Below are 20185 nucleotides of genomic sequence, written 5' to 3' on the forward strand. Positions count from 1 at the left end.
AAAACCCTGTTGTCTTCGTCCACCCTCTCCCGACGCTGCCGTTCTAGCTGGTCTTCAGCTGCTCTGGCCCTCTCAAAAGCTAATCTTTCCCTATCCAAATTTAACCTATCCCTCTCCAATTCTAATCGACAACTATCCATGCGTCTATTTAATTCTAATTGTTCCCTCTCTAACTCTATTCTGATACTGTCCCTACGTCGCTCATATTCAAATCTTTCCCTCTCTAAATCTAATCTAGCTGTTTCTACTCTAAACCTTTCCCTTTCTATATCTAATCTTTCCCTATCTACTGAGATGACCCGATCTAATATCTGCCCCTGTTGGTCAATAGATAAGCGTAATGCCCCACGCAACTCACAGTGTTCTGCCCGGTACTGCCTGGCCAGATCTAACATTTCCCCGACTGCCTCCTCATCAGTGATGCGAGGCAGTCGGTGGCCAGGATCAGCATGGCCATGAGCTGATGGGGCATGACCAACAGGGGCATGAGGGTCACCAGGGTCCAAAGCAGCTGGTTGTTTGGGGTCAGGAGGGGCAGAACGGCTGAGAGAACCTATTTCTGATGTTCCCTGGGAGAGTCCCTGATCCTGTGATTCTGGAAATAGGTTCTCTCCCAGGGACGACTCCTCTGTGAAATCTCTCAGCTCACGAAGACAACAGTCGATCTCCTCCGAAGTCAGTAATGCGCGCTCTGCATCTAAAGAAATTAAAAATAAAATATATATTGTTAGTTAACTTAATGTATTTGGAAGTATTAAATGCATATGATATTAAACATATATCTTAAATCAATCATAACACAATCAAATTGTTAAGACACAGTATTTTAACATTACTGATTTGTATATTTTATGTTCTCAGAAAATTTATAAACTAAATAAGAATGTGTATATTAATTTATACTTTTAAAGTGGCTTAGTATCAAAAAAATCATATTCAATTTTTTTTATATTTAATGACCGTACAACATCATTTTTAACACATCAATGTTATACATTCAACAATATAAAACTCGGTTTATTCTGTTTATTAATCAATGACATGATTACAAGCACCACTAATGGTGTTATGAGCTTAAGTATTGACAATGATGTTGCACAGAGAATATATTCTAGGCCTATTTATCTTTTTTCGGTTGGACATGATCCAACAGTGCAGATCATGTCCACAATAACTCACTGAATGTAGAGAATGCCCCCTTCAGAGTCATGGACAATGGCCCGTCAGCACTGTGTTGTTCAATAAACAAGATCAGACTCAATTGTGGTGAATAGCGTCAAGGGTATGGAGCAGCTTTCTTTATACGTATGATGATAAATGCATGTTGTGTAAAGCCTGGATGCTCGCAATAAAATTTGTAACTACAACTCCATTTGTCGGTTAAAATATGAGAGAGAGAGAGAGAGAGAGAGACATAGAGGTCCATTTATCAAGCTCCTTATGTAGCTTTAAGGGCTGTGTTTAATGGGAGTATACTGACTCTTTGAAAAAAACTCTTATGAAGCAACAGTCTAAAGACCCCTGCTCCATAACCCTGTCCACCTGCTCTGATTTCTGAGAACTTATTGCTCTACACATTCAGCTATGTCTGTCATACCTGATCCGCACTGTTGTTTTGTAAATAGGCCTCAAAGAATGGTCATGCAATACACAGGTGATTATCCCAACCTAAAATTCATTTTAATTTCTAAAGAGTTGTAAATTAAAATATATGTAATGATCATCCTATTATCAATAATGATTTTCTTTTTAAATTTCCTTGAAAATCTATACAAAGTAATAATACCATCAGGCACATTATTTTTCAATAAAATGACGACCGTTTTTTGATTGGATGGTTACATATAGAGAACAATGAAAAAGCGGTACCCAGGTGGTAAATCCAAAATGGCCTGTCTTTTAAGCTTACATTCAGGATTTTCAAAGAAAGATAGTAAGATAACATTCTATTTTTATTTTTTCGTTTACCTGAGGAGGAGATCGTAGATCTTGGAGGTGGTCCTAAAGCCCTTCGGACATCAACTAGATAAATAAAAATGAATATACATATTTAGAATTTAGACCAATCAGACAAGTGAAAAAAAATAAATTCAAAGCAAGCTAATAATATTAAACATACCTGTAGATCGGCCAATGCTTGCTACATCAGGGGTGCTGCACATAATGTCCGGGTGTGTGGCGGCCGAGGAGAAGCTGTGGCTGGAATCAGTGTGGATACTGACGGGCAATAGCAGTGTATTATCTTCATCTTCATCATCTTCACTCTGGGATTCAGCATCAGCAGCCACAGCAGCTGCTGCACTGGTAGATGCTTCAACAAAATACAAGAAATAAAATATGAGTAATATTGCACATAATGATATTAAAAGGGTCACTAAACCGAAAATCTTTCTTTCATGATTCCGATTGAGAATATAAATGTAAAACACATTTCTATTGACTTTCATATATTCTTTTTCTCTATTTGTAAAATTTCATTATTTGAAGAGAAAGCAATGCACAATGTTTTTCAAATCACATGATGCTTTTATGTGCATCATCCAATCAGCAGCTATTGAGCATATATAGATATGCTTTTCATCAAATAATCTGAATAGAATCAAACCAATTAGATAATATAAGTAACTTTAAATTATGTTCTACATTAAATTCTATTTCTAAATCATAAAATAAAAAATGTTGGTGTTATGTCCCTTTAATAAACATTTGATGGAACAATCACAAAAATGTGCAACATGAAGATTTCAAGTAATATCATCTTACCTGCCAACTCATCAGTATCATGCCCCACTAAATCCAGACCGAGCGTTAGGTTTGCTCCCAGCTTCTCCCGCAGCTGAACCTCATATTCAGTAAGTTCAGCCACATATGGCTCACCACCACCGGTCCGACGTGCAGACTGTAACTCCCTGGCCAGCTTGGCCTTTAAGTGTCTTTTGATGTCCGAAAACCTTTTCTTACATGCATCCGCCAGTTTTGGATAATTCCCTTCGGCGGACACACTGTCAGCGATTGCTCCCCAGATTTGTTTTTTCCTGGAGAGCGAGGTTTTCTGGGCTTTAGAACCAATAATAAAATCGTAATGCTGTAAAACAAGGGTCACTAAAACTTTGTTTTGCTCATGATTAAATTGTATGCTGCGCCCTGACTTTGTTTTACCAGGCGCAGACATGACAAAGATAAAAATAGCAGCAAGAGAATAAATAAATAAGCAATGTAAATAAATATCTAAACAGTCTTGTAGCTCTTGTACCTACAGCTCTTGTAAAGCATAGGTGATTAGACTCCATTTTACATTCCCTTTTATAGACTTTAAAAAAAAATATAAATTAGCAGTTAACAATTGTAATTTTTATTTATTGTAATTATAAAACAATTAATATTAATATAAATACGTCATGTATGACGCCCATTTAATGTAACGATCGAACGATCTCGATGTCTTAGATAATCTTTAATATTACATCTATGTCGCAGCATTAATTATGTTATGACGGGGAAGCCGTCATACTTGTCTACAGTGTGTCATCCGTGTGTACAGTGTGTCATACATGCCTACAGTGTGTCATAGTTGTCTATAAAAGGGGTCAGTTACTTTGAGGTCTATTGTCCGACAGGAGGGATCTCTTTAATTTTTTGCATTTACTTTGTAGCCGCATGAATACAAGGCAATCACAATTTATTTCAATAAACCGTAAGTAAAATAATTTGTTTTACGTTGCTTTAATACTGTCGCATGATTTGTTTATAAGGAGTAAAGTTATGAACCCGTGAAACATAAACCGACAAGCAAAAACTTTTGTTACACTTTAAAGTTATAGTGAACACGTGAGACATGCAAAGAAAGTTATAGTGAACACGTGAGACATGCAATCAGCCAACCGAATATATTTATTTACAACCAATAACCAATCACATTTGGATTTATTTTGTATATCGCCGTCGCAATAATCAATAATATATTTTTTTAATGTAATAATGCTGTCTACATCCACTCAGGCAGAATTGTAAATGTTTGTTTGGGATGAATACTAGTATATATGTATGACATCCTATAGACTAGCATGACGGATTATTAGCACTTATTTATATGTCGCCATCAATGTTTTTTCACTATTTTTGCAAATATATTCATTGCAAACATAACAGTTGGGCCTAAGTGAATGTTGACGAAATATTAATACACCTTTTAATTTTTTAAGGCGACAGCATTATACCTGACAGTAAATAAAGGAACATTTCAATCTTTGAAATTTAAAGGGCGTATGATTCGACAATCGTTTGTATTTTGAATTGTTTGTTATTGACATGCAAGTAATTAGTGGCGCATGTGTTAGATAATGTGAAAATGTAACACGTGCTGCATATAATCCGCCAACCAAATATTGATATTTTTATGTACACTTGCAACAACCAATGATATTTCTCTATGATTGCTATATATACGTCGCACTTTAAAAAAAATTCAGAATTTTTTTTATTAATTTAGTGCAAGTATGTCTACCCCATTCACCCAGGGAGAATTGCTAATACTTGTGTATGGGATGAACAGGTACTTTCCCCGTCGCATAGGCGGGGTAAGGGGGATTCAGCACGAACATAGAGACCGCATCATCTATGAGATGATGCGGAGGATGAGGAGGGTGTCCGGGATTACCCGGACACGTCGAAGCTGTCTGAGAAGGTTTTCGGACCTTAGGCGGCGGGAGACAGAGCGCTATGAAGCATTGAGAGCGCAGGTCCGAATGTGTAAGTGATTGTCTTCGAAGTTAATAGATAGATGGATACTTAAATGACGCAATTCAATGAACAATTACATTAGTGGATCATAATTGTTTTGATATTTTATTGTGTTACATGATTATATATTTGATTTCTTCAAGAATCGTATTGCCTTTTTAGCAGTCCTTTTATTTTTGATATTTCTTTTGTATTTTATTTACTTCAATAACAAAAATTAGCATAACACAAAGAAATTATTACTGTAGAGCAGTGTTTTTTAAACATTTTTTTGCCATGGTAAACTTTTTTACATTTTAAAATCCTGTGGCACACCACCATCCAAAAATTAAAAAAACAATCACACATTGAAGCCTAATACAGCATATATATATATATATATATATATATATATATATATATATATATATATATATATATATATATACATGTACACAAACACATACTGTATGTATTGTGCTGTTATGCCATGCCTCCTACAAACTACCCCTGCACTGGGAGTATAAAAAATAAAAAATAAAAAAATGTCACACTGTTGTTCACACTGTTGTAAGTCTGCCGTGGCACACCTGAGGATCTCTCACGGCACACTGTTTGAAAAACACTGCTGTAGAGGATCAATGCAATACAATTTAGTTCAACATTAGATTATCAACATAATTGAATCAATAGAGACTTTAAATAAAACATTCATGCTCCATCATGTTTATTAACAATGAAACAAAGTTTAATAATATATTTAAGATATATTTATATATATATATATCTATATCTATCTCTCTCTCTCTATATATATATATATATATATATATATATATATATATATATATAAATATATATATATATATATATATATATATATATATATATAAAAAGAGAGAGAGAGAGAGAGAGAGAGATATTCATATGGATATGTATGTATATAGAGCTATATATCTATATAAAGCTATATCTCTCTCTAATCTCTCTTCTCTCTCTTCTTCTTCTCTATTCTTCTCTCTTCTTCTTCTCTCTTCTTCTCTCTTCTTCTTCTCTCTTCTTCTCTCTCTTCTTCTCTCTCTTCTCTCTCTTCTTCTCTCTCTCTTCTCTCTCTTCTCTCTCTTCTCTCTCTCTTCTCTCTCTCTTCTCCCTTCTCTCTATCTTCTCTCTCATGCATTGATGCTGAAGATACATAACTCAACAATAATATTTAACCTGTATCTAATGTGTACATACAACTTTATATTTTAACAGATCGCAGGCGTGCCCAGGTACCACGCTATATTCGGCCAGTGTCTATGGCTACGCCACGGAGCAACCGCTCCTCACCGCCATTGCCTGTGCGGTTTCTAACAGCTCCTCATGGTAATTAGAATATTATCATATTGTGTTTGAATTATTTAACTTTAAAATTTTGGTTATTTTACATGTTATTAAAGGCAGCATGTTGAAAGGACAATAAAACAAAATATTTACTTTCACAATCTAGATAAAGATTTGATTATTTTTTAGAGTTGACAGTATAGTGGTAATCCATTTACTTCATTATATATATATATCATTTGATGAAGTAATCAGATTGCATATGGATGTGTCATGTAATCAAGGCATCTCTGATTAACAAATCTTCAACTACAGAGAAAATCTAGATATGCTTTTCTTAGAAATATAATAGAACAATTCATTAAATTATCATGATTGAAAACATTTAGAATCTCTTTATATAAGATGAAAGGATTGTTTTTTAATTTCTCATTTACACTTGATGTATTTATTTATAAACCAAAAAAGTCATTTTGCAGACTTATAAAATTGTTTTTAATGGATTTTTTTTAAAATTTGGAATATGACATTGATCTTACTAATACTTATTCATTATTATGATTCATCTATTACAGAAGACCAAATACCGCCAATAGAAGAGGCACAAGCTCTTTCACCAGCAGTAGAGGTGGCTAGGGCGGAAGAGGAGGAGGTGGATTTCGAGGAAGAGGTGCCTAGGGAGGAAGAGGAGGAGGTGCCTATGGTGGAATGTAAGTTTAAAGAATATAATGTTTGACAAATTCAATATTGATAAATAATTGATCTAACATACATTATTTTGTTCTTTTTCTAGATCGAGATCAGGGGACCCAAACTGGTCAATTTTTACAGCCAGTTTTAGATGAACTGGCTGAGGCCCTACGAGCTGTTGCCAGGGCAGTTCGAAACATACAGCAGGCCCTAAATGAGATTTAATCATTTAAATTTGTTTGATTTAAAAAAAAAAAAAAATATGAATAAAAAGTGTTTATTTTATAGTTATTATTGTCTCACTGTATTCATTTAATGATTAATTTATAGTGACATGACAAAAATCAAGAAAAAACTATAAATATGCTACAATATTTATAAATCAATAGCTGCTGATTAATGAAAGCACATAGATGCATTGACACACATTTATTAAGGAGATGTGATTCTGGCAATTAGGAATCAACAGAAACCCAAGTTAGGGAGCAGCAGTATAAAGACTGATGATCAATAACCCCGTCCAACTGATCTTATGAGGTGGACAGTAATCTCAAACGTTAGAAATGAAACAGAACCATCGGGTTGATTGACACTCCCTGCTGGTAGTCAATTATCCTCAAGTCTGCAGGGTGCAGTGTTGCAGCAGGAGCACAGAAGAGCTGCTGGTGCAATGCTGAATAGAGAAAGAATAATCAGCAAGGTCTTGCGGACCTTATCCGCACTGTCGTATAAGGTCCGCCAGATATTTGTAAAATTAGAAGCGTTATATGATTTACTTTCACATATGCATTGCTATTTCAAGTAAAATAGATTATCTGAGTAACGTGAAAATACACATCAAATGTTATTGTTAATGCTTCGAATATTAACTTTGGAGTAGTATTATGAGTAATATTTTTATCTATTTTTATCTATTACATAATATCTCTTGCTATGTATGTATGTACATATATAGATATATACATATATATATATATAGAGATATATATACATACATAAACACATCTATTAGTATATTGGAAATTGACATTTAAAAATATGTACATACATACAGAGAGATGTATTAAATTTTATATATATATATATAGGGAGAGAGAGAGAGAGAGAGAGAGAGAAATATATATATATATATATTTATATATTAATATATGTATCTCAAAACAGAGAGAGGGAGAGACATCTCTCATATCTATCTATCTATATATATATATATATATATATATATATATATATATATATATAGAGAGAGAGAGAGAGAGAGAGAGAGAGAGAGCGAGAGAGATAGATATCTATAAATATATGTGATGCAAAAGAAAAATAAGTAGAAAATATGTAGACACGAGGGGGGGGGGGAGGTGACATGCAATGCTTGACATATAATTTTAATTAAAAATTAAATGCCTGTAATGAATTAGGCTACAAGTGTGTCTCTCTCTAAATATTACTGATTACATAGTTTGTGCACAGTGTGGGAAATAACCTGACAAAATTTATTGATATCAAAATACAAAAAATAAAATAAAAAAAAGGCTCATAGATAAGCTAGCTCACAGGTGTAAATTATATTTATATATCTGAAGGGGATAGCAAACAATATATGATAGATATATATCGATATCTATATCTATCTATATCTCTCTATATGATGCTGCAAAAGAAACATGTCAATTAGAAAATATGTTGACCCGGAATTGAAATAGAAAATACAAAATGAATGTTTTTACATAATTAGGCTCCAAGTATGACTCTCTTTAGTGCACATTGTTGAATCTTACTTTGCGCAATGAATTAATATATAGAGAAAAGAAACGTCTCAATGATCATCTAGCTCCCACTGTTGTAAATATTTTTGTCATATCCCGTTTAGATATTAGTTATTAAATACATATACTCTGTATATATACATACACGTTACACTTGAAACTATAAGGATAAATATGTCCAATAGATTAAATTTTGCAGACCAATAAATATACATTTTGATATGAATTGTGTCTGCTACTTGCTATATTTTAAAATATTGCTAGCAAAACAAATTGCAGTGTGTATATATCTATCTTAATATATCTCTATCTATCTATCTATCTATCTATCTATCTATCTATCTAGAGATATATTAATCATTTGCTGACAAAGGTATGTTATGTGCTCTGTTCATTGAATGTACTGGAGATTTAAATAAAGTTGGGAAAAGCTCGAATCGATGAGACATCGATGACTGTTTAGTTAACAAAAGTACGCGGCTCTTCGCACCGTACTTGACGCGCCTATTTTGGACTGTTTTTTTGATAACTAAGGCGAACGTATTACGGTCCGCGACGGCGATGTATGTCGAAGTGTGGCGAGCGTACTTGACGTCGCGAATGCTTCATATAAGACGCTTTGATAACTACCCCCCATTGGGCGGTAAGATCAGAAACATTCCGGAACTTTGTCTTTCTTTAGAATTAATGTTATTTTGGATGCAGTAAAGTATGGTGATTGCATTTTATTCTCAACATAATATTCATTAAAAAGGGAGGATAATATAGGGAGCAGCTTATCATGTAGAAGCTTATAAAATTCTGCAGGGAGATAATCATTGCCGGCAGCTTTGTTTAATTTGGAATTTTTAATGGCATCTGAAATTTTGTTAATTTTAATTGGTTTATTTAAATTTTGTAAATCCTGTGCGGATATTTTCGTTAGGTTTATCTTTTGCCAGAAACTCAACTTGTTTACCTTATTGATCTCACCTGCAGAGTAAACTTCTTGGAAATATTTAGTAAATTCTCGTCTGATGTCACACACATTGGTATATCTCTTATCACCACTTTTAAAGGCAGCTATATAGTTCTTCTGTGCCCTGGCCCTGGATATTTTGGCTAAGAATAGTAACTATGTTACTATGTTACCACTTTTAAAGGCAGCTATATAGTTCTTCTGTGCCCTGGCCCTGGATATTTTGGCTAAGAATTTTGCTGATTTCCCATATTGACCATTGAAAAGGATTCAATCACTGTTTTTTGTTTAAACAATATGTCTCTTGCTGATCTAGCCTCAGTGTATTTCCTCCACATTGCCAGAGTTGGATTATTGATATAGCTCCTAAATCTGTTCCTTACCTGATTAGATAGTTGTTCATCTTTGTTTGCTCTTTTTCTTCCAACTGCATAGGAGAGCTTTTATTTCCCCTCTTAGGACAGATTTTACCATCTCCCACAGTATTTCTGGTTTATTTACATAAGAGTCGGTAAAACCATAAAACTCTTGCCATTTTAGCTGTAACCAATTCTTAAATTTAATGTTGGTGAACAAATATTGTGGAAAACGGAAACATGGTCCCTGCTTAGACTTACCAATGTTTACCTCTAAAGAGATGACAGCGTGGTCTAAAATAGCTATTTCCCCTATAGTTGCTTTCATGTCCAGACCTAGCATATTATTTGAGACTAAAATTAAATCAATCCTAGAAAATGATTTATAGGTCTTAGATTCGCAGGTGAATTCCCGGCTATCTGGATATTGTAACTTCATATATCTTGTAGTGACAACTTCTGACAAATATTACGTAATATCTTGGCTTCAATAGTCCACTTCTGAGATTGGCATGCTTTATAACTATCTAGAATCCAATCTTCTGTAGTGGTATGCGCTTTACTCCTTAACCCCCACAGCTTCACTTACCCTCTAGCGTTCTCCATGCTGTGTACCTAGTGCCAAAAACCAGAAGTCCCTCTGGGAACAAAGAATCCTTGATCCAGTGCCTAGGACTAGGGGAGCCCTACCACGGCCCCAAAACGAACAATGCAGCCACACAGTCAGAGAAAATCCCAGCATGGAGAAAGTTAACTCTATTATTCTGATCACCTATGGAATTGATTTGTTTCTATCATGGAATAAATAGTTTTGGTTTTATTTGCTATTTTTTGGATTGAGCCTATTCTTTTCCAAGTCTGTGTGCTGGGATTTTCTTATACTTATCTAACTCTGGGGTAAAAACCATATTGAAATTGCCAGCCATTATTAAATTTTCCCCAAGAAATGGGAATAATTTTAAACCCTTGTCTGTAGAATTTGGGCCATACACATTACAAATAACATAGTGCCTATTCTGTGCTACTAACTCTACTATCTGGAATCTTCCGTCCGGGTCATTTTCTTGTGATAAAATCTGGTAGGAAAATTGTTTATTGAATAGAATTGTAACCCCACATGTCCTTCTGTCATATGATGTAGCTAACACTTTACCTACCCACTTGGTTTTTAGTTTAAGGGCTTCCTGAAATTTAGGATGTGTCTCCTGGATGAGGGCCAGATCTGGTCTCTGTTTCCCAGGTTGTTTCACAATTTTCTTTCTCTTAATTGGAGAAGTGACACCCCCCACATTCCAGGAAACTAACCTTAGCTTTGCAATTATTTATTCAAATAGGGATGGAGAAAAAAAGAAGAAAAAAAAAGGGGGAAGGGGAGGGGAGACAGGGTGGGATTGGTGATATAGAGAAAGACATAAAATGTACTCCCCCTATCTGCTCAACTCCTTCCGGGGGAGTCAGGTGGGGCCATTATATGGATGTATACAATCATTGATTCACCCTATTAGACAACTAAACATAAAAGTTATAAAATAAAATAAAGGTATTTGCATTTTGCCACAGTATTCCTGTGCCTAAGTGCTACTGCTAAGAGTTATACAATCACCATCCTTCTCCAGAACAATTTTGGCTGGGTGAATCAATCTTGCATTTAAATTTGCCTTAATCAATCTTGACCAGTATGGTGACATTTCCCTCCTCTTGTCCAGTGTTTCTGTAGAAAAGTCTTGGAACAACATGACTCTATGTTGGTCGATTAGTATTGAATTATTTTTCCAGTAGCTTCTATTTATTTTATCTTGGGAATTTAGATTTTTTTTTTTTTTTTTTTACAATATAATTTTTATTGCAAAATAAACATGTTAATAACAACGATAGGTTCATTAATTTCTTTTACAATCATATATCAAACAATGTTCACTCAATAGATATAATAAGACCGTCTACATGGACCATCAAGACATTATATCATACATACATACAGTTTCCTCAATTTAGGAGGTCACAGAAAGTGAGCAATAATTATCAATAAATCTTAAATGCAGAGACTAGTGTAATACACCAGTCATAAATATTAACTAAATCTTATAGGGGCTGCAGGAAGTCAGCCAATAGATAGCTGTTAATATACTTCTTCCAGTAACCTTAGTGCGTGTCTCCAGGCGGGGGAGGCTGCTCCAAGAAAGGTGAGATGAGAAAAGGGTAAAAGGTAGGGCAGGTAGTAACAGGTCGCATATTATAGGGGAAAGAGGGGGGAGAGGGGGGGATAGAGAAAGAAGGGGCAGGGTATATTTGTCAGATTTTAATGATAAGGAGGAGTAGGCGGGGGTCTTCAGCTAGGTAGCAGATTAGCATCTAATTTTAAAGCTTAGTTACGTTATTGGGGACGTCCAGGGACCGCATCATGTCTGCATGTTTGTCTTACGGTCTTCCTGATAGTTAAACCAGGGCTCCCAAATCTGCCAATAGAGGTCTTCTTTATCCATGTTAAAGTAGAAGCTTTGTTCCATTTTGGCATATATCTGCATTATGGCGGTGACAGCTGTAATATCTGGGGGCTGGGATTGCTTCCATGCTCTCGCTAACACCAATTTTGTGGCCGCGAGAACAAATACTATCAGTTTAGATAAGGGAGTTGAGACATTTCGTGGGAACATATGTAGTAGAGCAATCTGAGGGGTGAGCGGGACAGTCAGCCCAAGGGTGGAGCAAAGGTTAGATATCTGATTCCAAATCGGTTTTAATTTTGGGCAGTTCCACCATATATGTATATCTGAGCCTATTTGTTCACATTCTCTCCAGCATAGAGGGGATGTTGTAGGGAACATCTGTGAAAGTCTGGAGGGGGTGTAGTACCATTTCAGGAACAGTTTCATGTATGACTCTAATGTGTTTGCACAGTGTACAGTCTTCTTAGTTAACATCATAGCTGTATGTAGGTCCTTGTCCATGATTGGTCTGGATAAGTCTCCCTCCCAGACCCTAAGTTGCCAGGGTCTGTCTTTGTTTGTGGACGTCTGTAAGAGATTATAGTGGAATGATATAAGTCTAGGAGTCTTGACAGCAAGTTGCCACAATTTTTCCCAGTTAGTCAGGGGTCTATTAAGAACTTTGGGGAATCCCCAAGATATCAAGAAAGCATACAGTCTAGAGTATTCAAATGTGGCCCATAGAGGGGGTCTGGAATGATAGATCCTATGTTGTTTGGAGTGAGGAGAGTGCCCGAGCAGTATAAGTGCAAGACCAGTCTCAAGTCCCACTCACCCCACTATAGCACGTGGGTTTCAGGCAGGGCTGCAAGTAAGGCTGGTAAAGAATGTATAGGAGATGGATGCGGGGCAATTTCGTGTAGATTCCTAAGAGTATGCCAAGCTTTTAGGGTATCTCTGACAATGACATTCTTAATTCCCAAAGTGTCTAGTCGGTAGTCAGGAATCCAAGGTAAATCAGCTAAGCTCAAGCCCACGGGGAGGTCTAAGGCCTCTATGCACTTCCACCCCTGTGGCTCACCCTTGTCAGCCCATGCCGAAATGTGAGAGAGCCTGGCAGCTTCGTAATAACCGCATATGCTAGGAATAGCTACTCCTCCCTGTTCATATTTTTTCTGGAGTATTTTCACTGCAATACGTGGCTTAGACTTGCCCCAAATATAATTTTGTCCAAGAGATTGGAGCTTCTCTATTAGAGCTCTAGGAACATTAAGAGGAATACAGCGAAAGTAGTAGAGAATTTTGGGCAGGATCGTCATTTTGAAAGATGCTATGCGGCCTAACCATGAGATCTCTTTAAGACTCCAGGAAGTGGTAAGCTAAGTAACTTCTCTAATAATATCTGAGTAATTTACGGCAACTACTAATTTCGGGTCAGGGCCAAGTTGCACTCCCAAATGTCGAATGGTGGTTTGTGACCACTGAAAAGAATACGACGTTCACAGAACATCTAGTTCAAATGCCGGGATAGTAACAGGCAAAGTCTCAGTTTTATAAACATTGACCCTGTAATAGCTATGGGCCCCGAACTCAGAAATAAGATCAAAAAGAGCAGGCAAAGAGCCTAGTGGGTTTGTTAGAAATAATGTCACGTCGTCCACGAATAATGTTATCTTCGCAACTTCTCTGCCAAACTGAACACCTTGTATCATGTGAGAATGTCTAATAGCTTGGGCCAAAGGTTCAATGGCCATGATAAAGATTAGGGGTGACAGGGGACATCCCTGTCTAGTACCGTTAGTGATATATAGTTCCGGAGAGGCAAATCCTAGGCCCTTAACCACCGCAGAAGGACAAGAGTACAGGGCTCGAATTGCCATGATCACCTCACTTGGTAGACCAAACTGAGCAAGCATGTACCACAAGTAGTCCCATCTGACCCTGTCGAATGCTTTCTCTACATCTAACGACAGGGCCAGCATGGGCATCTTCAATAGGGAAAACTCTGTAAGAATGTCAAGCATTTTTCGGGAACTATCTAGGCCTTCTCTGCCAAAAGTGAACCCGACCTGGTCCGAGTGTATCACCTTCGGGAGTAGGCTACTGGGGCGATTAGGGTGGGTGAGATATAAAACTTTTTTGCGCTGCCTTTTAGGGTAAGCCTTGACTCCTTATTTAGGTGTACAACAGGAATGGAAGTTTTAGGAGTGTGAGGCGCAAATAAATGCTAAAACCAATGTAGTTAAAAATGATGAATAAGATTAAGAATGGTGAAAATAAAATCAAAAATCAAAAATAATGATGAAGAACCAGTATTTAAATACTACACTGGACTTGGTTGGAAAAAGAATTGAATTTTATTAGCCCAATAAAGTTAAAGTTAAAATATATACATTTGGATATATATATGAATAAAAAACCTCTATATATGACAGAGCTAATTAATAAAAGATGCCTATATAAATAAAAAGCCTATATATGCTAATTGTAGGTATTTAATTTTATGATAATTTATGCAGGTGTGATCTCTGATCTTAAAACGAAGTAACTGATGATATGATTTAAAAAACTTCTTATATAAGACTAATCTAGCTATTGTACCTAGTACATTAAAACACCTAGTATAATAGTATAAAGTAGTCAGATCTAACGTAATATTGAATATTTTTCTCTTGTGCAAATAAAGAGAAACGTAAGCATATGTCAAATCTGTGTTACCATGTAGTTTCAAAGAATGCTAGTAAAATTCTGATACTGAGATTGGAATGCAAATACAAAATGTAAGTGTCTGCAATAACGAGGTAGGAGAAAATCTAATAATGATTAACTAATATCAATCTAAATATATAATATCAAATTTCACAGATATAAATTTATTGTAGTCTTTTTGGTGGGCCTACAGGGTTAAAAAAAGTGGTGTTTAAAAATGATGTATAAAAAGGATATTTTGTTTTGTATAAAGGTTGCAATATAAGAACTTGTTAAAATACCACCGGTGGATTTTAAAAGTTAATTTTGTATCTGTTGCGGTAGTCTTACAAAGTTTTCAGCTTTTTCAATTTGTACAAATCCATTAGATGATTATAATCCTTATAGTAACCTTATGTTTCAAGATCCTTAGAGTCTTTACCGTAAACTTGTGTTGCAGGTTTCTTAATAGCTTTTTATGTGTGAGTATTGTATCCTCATAAGGTTTTTACCATATAGGAGAGTAGGATCCGTACTTATGTGGCGTTGCCAGGGCTCTACGGTCTAAAGAGATACAAACAGTAAGGAGAGGTATGGTTTTTACTTACTGTGCTCTTAGCCGATTTTTGAGCCTGGTTGGGGTTCGTTCCGCTCAGCTGGTTCTTCTTTCGGGTCGTGAATTCTCCAATAGGTTATATGTTTCTCCCTTTTACTGGATAAGATACTTCTTTGCGGTCTGCTGGTAAACAGACAATTCAGGAGGCAACATTGGATCTCGAGTGTACTCCTTAACTTCTTTATCTTTGGTCTTTTTCTGACGTTTGCGGTGAGAGAAATAGAACTCGACTTTGACTTATAGAAAGGAATGCTCCTTAGCCTCAGTGAAGTTTGTAAATAGTCACAGTAGTTAGCTACGCGTTCCGGCCGTTAGACACTGGCCTTTTTCAAGCTGTACTACTGTTTGAATTCTTGGCTGTCTTTTTATACGTTCAAAATAACTCTTCAATTAGATGGTTTAGGCAATTATTCAATTGGCTGATATGCGGGGCAAAAACTTGCACAGTTGTTTATTTCTTAATGATGTCTTTGTCCGCTGTTTATTTCAGTTTTTTATGAACAATTTAAACTATTTCTTTCAATAGCTGCATAAAAATTGTCTGTTTAGGCTAACGTCATTTGTTTAACATTTTACAGATTTTTATGAGTACATGAAAAATTTAAAAAACATATATGAAAAGGACATAGTAAAAGATATATTATGTTGTTTATTATTTCGTTACTTTTAGCTATTTTAAACACAGTCCTTTGTTGAACATTTTAATGATCTTCATTCATGTGTAGAAGATCTATATTCATGTGTAGAAAAATGTCTGTTCCTGCTGTAGACTTTTGAGATCTCTATCGACGGAGTGTTAGGATAGTATATGTAGGGTATATATTTATTGAATTAGCTTTGTTATCTTATATTTTTATCAACTAGGTTATGTCTCTGCTGACATTTTTATGTAGAGATAGATGCCCCTATCAAAAACCAAAAATAGAAGAGCTCACTTTAACGAGTTCTTTATGACATCTCTAGAATATTTCTTTAGATCAACCATTCTAACAGTATTAATTAAAGACACAGCTAATATGCATCTATCTCTACATAAAAATGTCAGCAGAGACATAACCTAGTCGATATATACCCTACATATACACACGAATGAAGATCTTTAAAATGTTCAACAAAGGACTGTGTTTAAAATAGCTAAAAGTAACAAAATAATAATCAACATAATATATCTTTTACTACGTCCTTTTCATATATGTTTTTTAAATTTTTCGATTAGCCCAGAGTTTTGCATACAACTTTACATCGCCATTGATCAATGAGATCGGTTTATAACTTGTAGACTGAGCAGGATCTTTGTTTGGCTTAGGGATGGGTAAGATTATTGCCTGCAGAAATTCCTTGTTAAACTAACCTGACTCTCGGACTTCTGAAAAAACTTTGAGGAGGAGCTCTGTTCTGAAAAGTTTGTAGAAGGCCACCAGATAACTATCCGGACCAGGTGCCTTATTATTTTGGCTATGTTTAATGGCTAAGTTAAGTTCAGCCAAAGAAAACGGGGCCTTAAGCGCTTCCTTATCTCCTTCTGGCAAAGTTGGCAAGTTTAGATTTCGTAAGAAATCGACTATATTTTGTACAGAGGACTCTTTACTAGCCATTGAAGGTTGGAGGTGATATAGTTCTAAATATTAGGCCACAAAGGTTTCTCCGATTTCCTTAGACGAAGAGACTGACATAGTCCCCTTCTTGAGTGACAGGATCCTAGCTGCCGCGGTTCTACCTCTCAATTTATGAGCTAGGAGTGTCGAGGCCTTGTTACTTTGACAGTACATTCATTTCTTGAATCGAGTATAGGATTACTTCACTCTCTCTAGTTCTCTGACTGCTAGTTGTGCTCTAAGTTTTTTTAATTTTATCAGCTAGAGGAATGGTTGGAGAATATTTATTTTCTTGTTCTATAGATCGTAGTTCAGCCATAAGAAGGCCTAAGGGAGCTCCTGCTTGACGTCTAAGCACTGCCTGTCTTTTAATACATATCCCTCTCACGTATGCTTTTAGAGTAGCCCACACTGTTTGAGGTGGCATATCTGGGGTTTCGTTTATTCTCAAGAACTCTGTTATAGAGTTCTGGAGGGAGGCCCTAAAAGCTTTATCTTAGAGCAGTTGTTTCGGGAGTTTCCAGCTGGGTCTAGACAGTGTGGTTAAATCAGTGGATAGAGTGAACGTAAGGATATCATGGTCTGACCATCGGCAAACCCTAATATGTGATGTTAAGATTCTGTTGAGTGACCACGAGTCTGTGAAAAAATGATCAAGTCTCGAGTAAGAGTTGTGGGATCTGGAAAAGTAAGTATAGTCTCTGTCGTTGTGGTGATATGCCCTCCAGATATCATATAGATTGCGTTGGATTATGTACTGATGAAATTTATTGGCAGTATTTATGGTGTATGTGTCAATTTTTTTCCCCCTTTGGATCTTTTTGTCAACTAGGGGATCCCACACCATATTGAAATCGCCCCCGAGGACTATAGTTCCAATTTTGTGTTTCTCAGTTTTAGACAGCACCCCTTTCAGGAACTTGGATTGTAATTGGTTTAGGGCATATATGTTAACCAATGTAAATAAAATATCATTGAGTTTACAATTGAGCAGTAGAAACTAGACATGTGCATGGTGAAAAAATCCGGTTCGGTTCAGTTCGGATCGATTCAGAATTTTTACCGAACCGAATTGCACATATCTAGTAGAAACCTCCCTTGACTGTCTTTCTCTACATGGATGTGTTCAAAGTGTATAGATTCATGTATAGCAATCGCTACACCTCTGGACTTCCCAGAATGAGAGGCTAGAAGCACTATGGGATAGTCTGGGGTTCTATATGGATTCTGAGTTGATGCTAGCCAATGAGTTTCTTGCATAAAGATAACTTGTACTTTTAGAGTCTTCATAGTGTTAGTGAGCATACTTCTTTTTTCCTGTGAATTAAGTCCCTTAACATTTAATGTTGCAAAGGAGATATTATTGGGGATTGTCGCCATTATATGCTTAGGGAGGGAAGGAGATAAGAGGAGGGTAAGAAAAGGAATAAGATTAAGGTATGCAACTCACCCCGCATGGATCTGCGCACCTGATTGTGACTCTCAGTGACTTTAGATCTATATGATCGTGCCAATGGTCAAAAAGGTATCAAGGGACCAAGTCACGAAAGATCTACAACTGTCACCTAGAAAAGGAGCAAAATGAACATGAGTAAACTGTGCAATATAAAGGATACAATATATGTTGTTAAATGTGAACCAAACGTATCAAGTATTAACTAGGTAAGGCGTAAGTGCATTAACAACTATGGTGAACCGCTGGATCACCAAAAGGAGAAGTTTATCTAGATATTAGACTGACTTCTCCAGTCCCCATGAAAGGGGATAACACAAATAACATTTGCGTAAGTGAGGGGGGGTGGTACAAGTAAACAACTTGTATGAGTAGATTGACTATCTACGGGGGAGTGTGAACTATAAGACAACAACGTTGTCTCTCTAGTGAACTAACAAAATATACATTTCTACATTCAGTGTAATATGTCTAATATATGCTATATTAATACATTCAAATCTCAATTATCACCAAAAGCTGCTATGAGCAACAATTAGATGTCTGATAGAGATTGTTCAACTTGGAGTATTGAAAGGAGTAGGAGGTACCCGAGAGCTCCAGCTATTGAGAGACGGGTATTTAAGAGGTAGAGGCAAGTGCTTCTGGATAGGTTCCCAGTCTCTTGCGAGAGGTCTCAAGTCCCTCCACCTCCTACACTAAACAGGCATCTGGACATAGGATAAAAATAATTAGCAAAACATATAAATACACATATATTGTATGAAGAGATATCATATCATATTCAATCTAGCAAAGAGGCAGGAGCGATTGGTTTTCATGTAGTGGGCCTTTGTGACCTAGGAATGAAATCTGGAGCACCAGCTCGGATTTTTGCGGCTAGAGGGGTTTCCAGTGAACTAGGCCGCAGTAGCGGTAGGGCCAAGCCTGAGGCTTCTGAACGATTTTTAGGATGCACAGAGTCAGTTGTTGTTCGGGGCTCAGTCGAAGCTAGACCCCATTCTTTTAACAGGTCAAACCCTTCTTGGGGGGTCATGATTGTATGAGTCTCTCCATTCTTTGAAACTATTAGCCTTGTTGGATACCCCCACCTATATCTGATATTTTCAGCTCTCAAGATTTGGGTGATGTTTCTGAAGGATCTTCTTCTTTGTAAGGTGTAGCTGGAGATATCTGGAAAACAGTAATTTGTTGGAATTTATCTGGCAGTTGAGGTTTATTAGCCAGCTCTCTCATTATCTTCTCTTTGTGTGTGAAGAAGTGAATCCTAGCTAGGACATCTCTAGGTTTCTCCTGCGAGACAGATCTAGGGCGAGCTACTCTGTGGACTCTATCGAGTAGGAGACCCGGTGGGTCTGTTGAAGGTAACAAGATATTGCAAAATTCCAAAACATAGGACTCAAGATCTTGGGAGCCAATCTCTTCAGATATTCCTTGAAACCTCGAATTGTTCCATCTGGACCGATCTTCCATGTTAGCTAGTTTTAATTCCAGGTCAGATATCTGGATTGCCAGACTCTGAGAATAAGATAGCAGATGGGCTTGGTCCACAGCTAGATCCTCCTGCTTGCGTTCTAGTGTTTCAGTGCGTTCTAATG

General features: G+C 36.4%; 1 long non-coding RNA gene across 1 annotated transcript; it reads left to right on the forward strand.

Moving 5' to 3' along the window:
- The first annotated feature begins 5969 nt into the window (after nucleotides 1-5969).
- Nucleotides 5970-6848, forward strand: LOC128644331 (uncharacterized). Its single transcript, XR_008399975.1, has 3 exons — nucleotides 5970-6084; nucleotides 6618-6752; nucleotides 6836-6848. It is a non-coding gene; the product is annotated as an uncharacterized LOC128644331 (long non-coding RNA).
- The last annotated feature ends 13337 nt before the right edge of the window (nucleotides 6849-20185 follow it).

The sequence above is a fragment of the Bombina bombina genome, unplaced genomic scaffold (assembly GCF_027579735.1).
Source record: "Bombina bombina isolate aBomBom1 unplaced genomic scaffold, aBomBom1.pri scaffold_922, whole genome shotgun sequence".
NCBI classification, from domain to species: domain Eukaryota; kingdom Metazoa; phylum Chordata; class Amphibia; order Anura; family Bombinatoridae; genus Bombina; species Bombina bombina.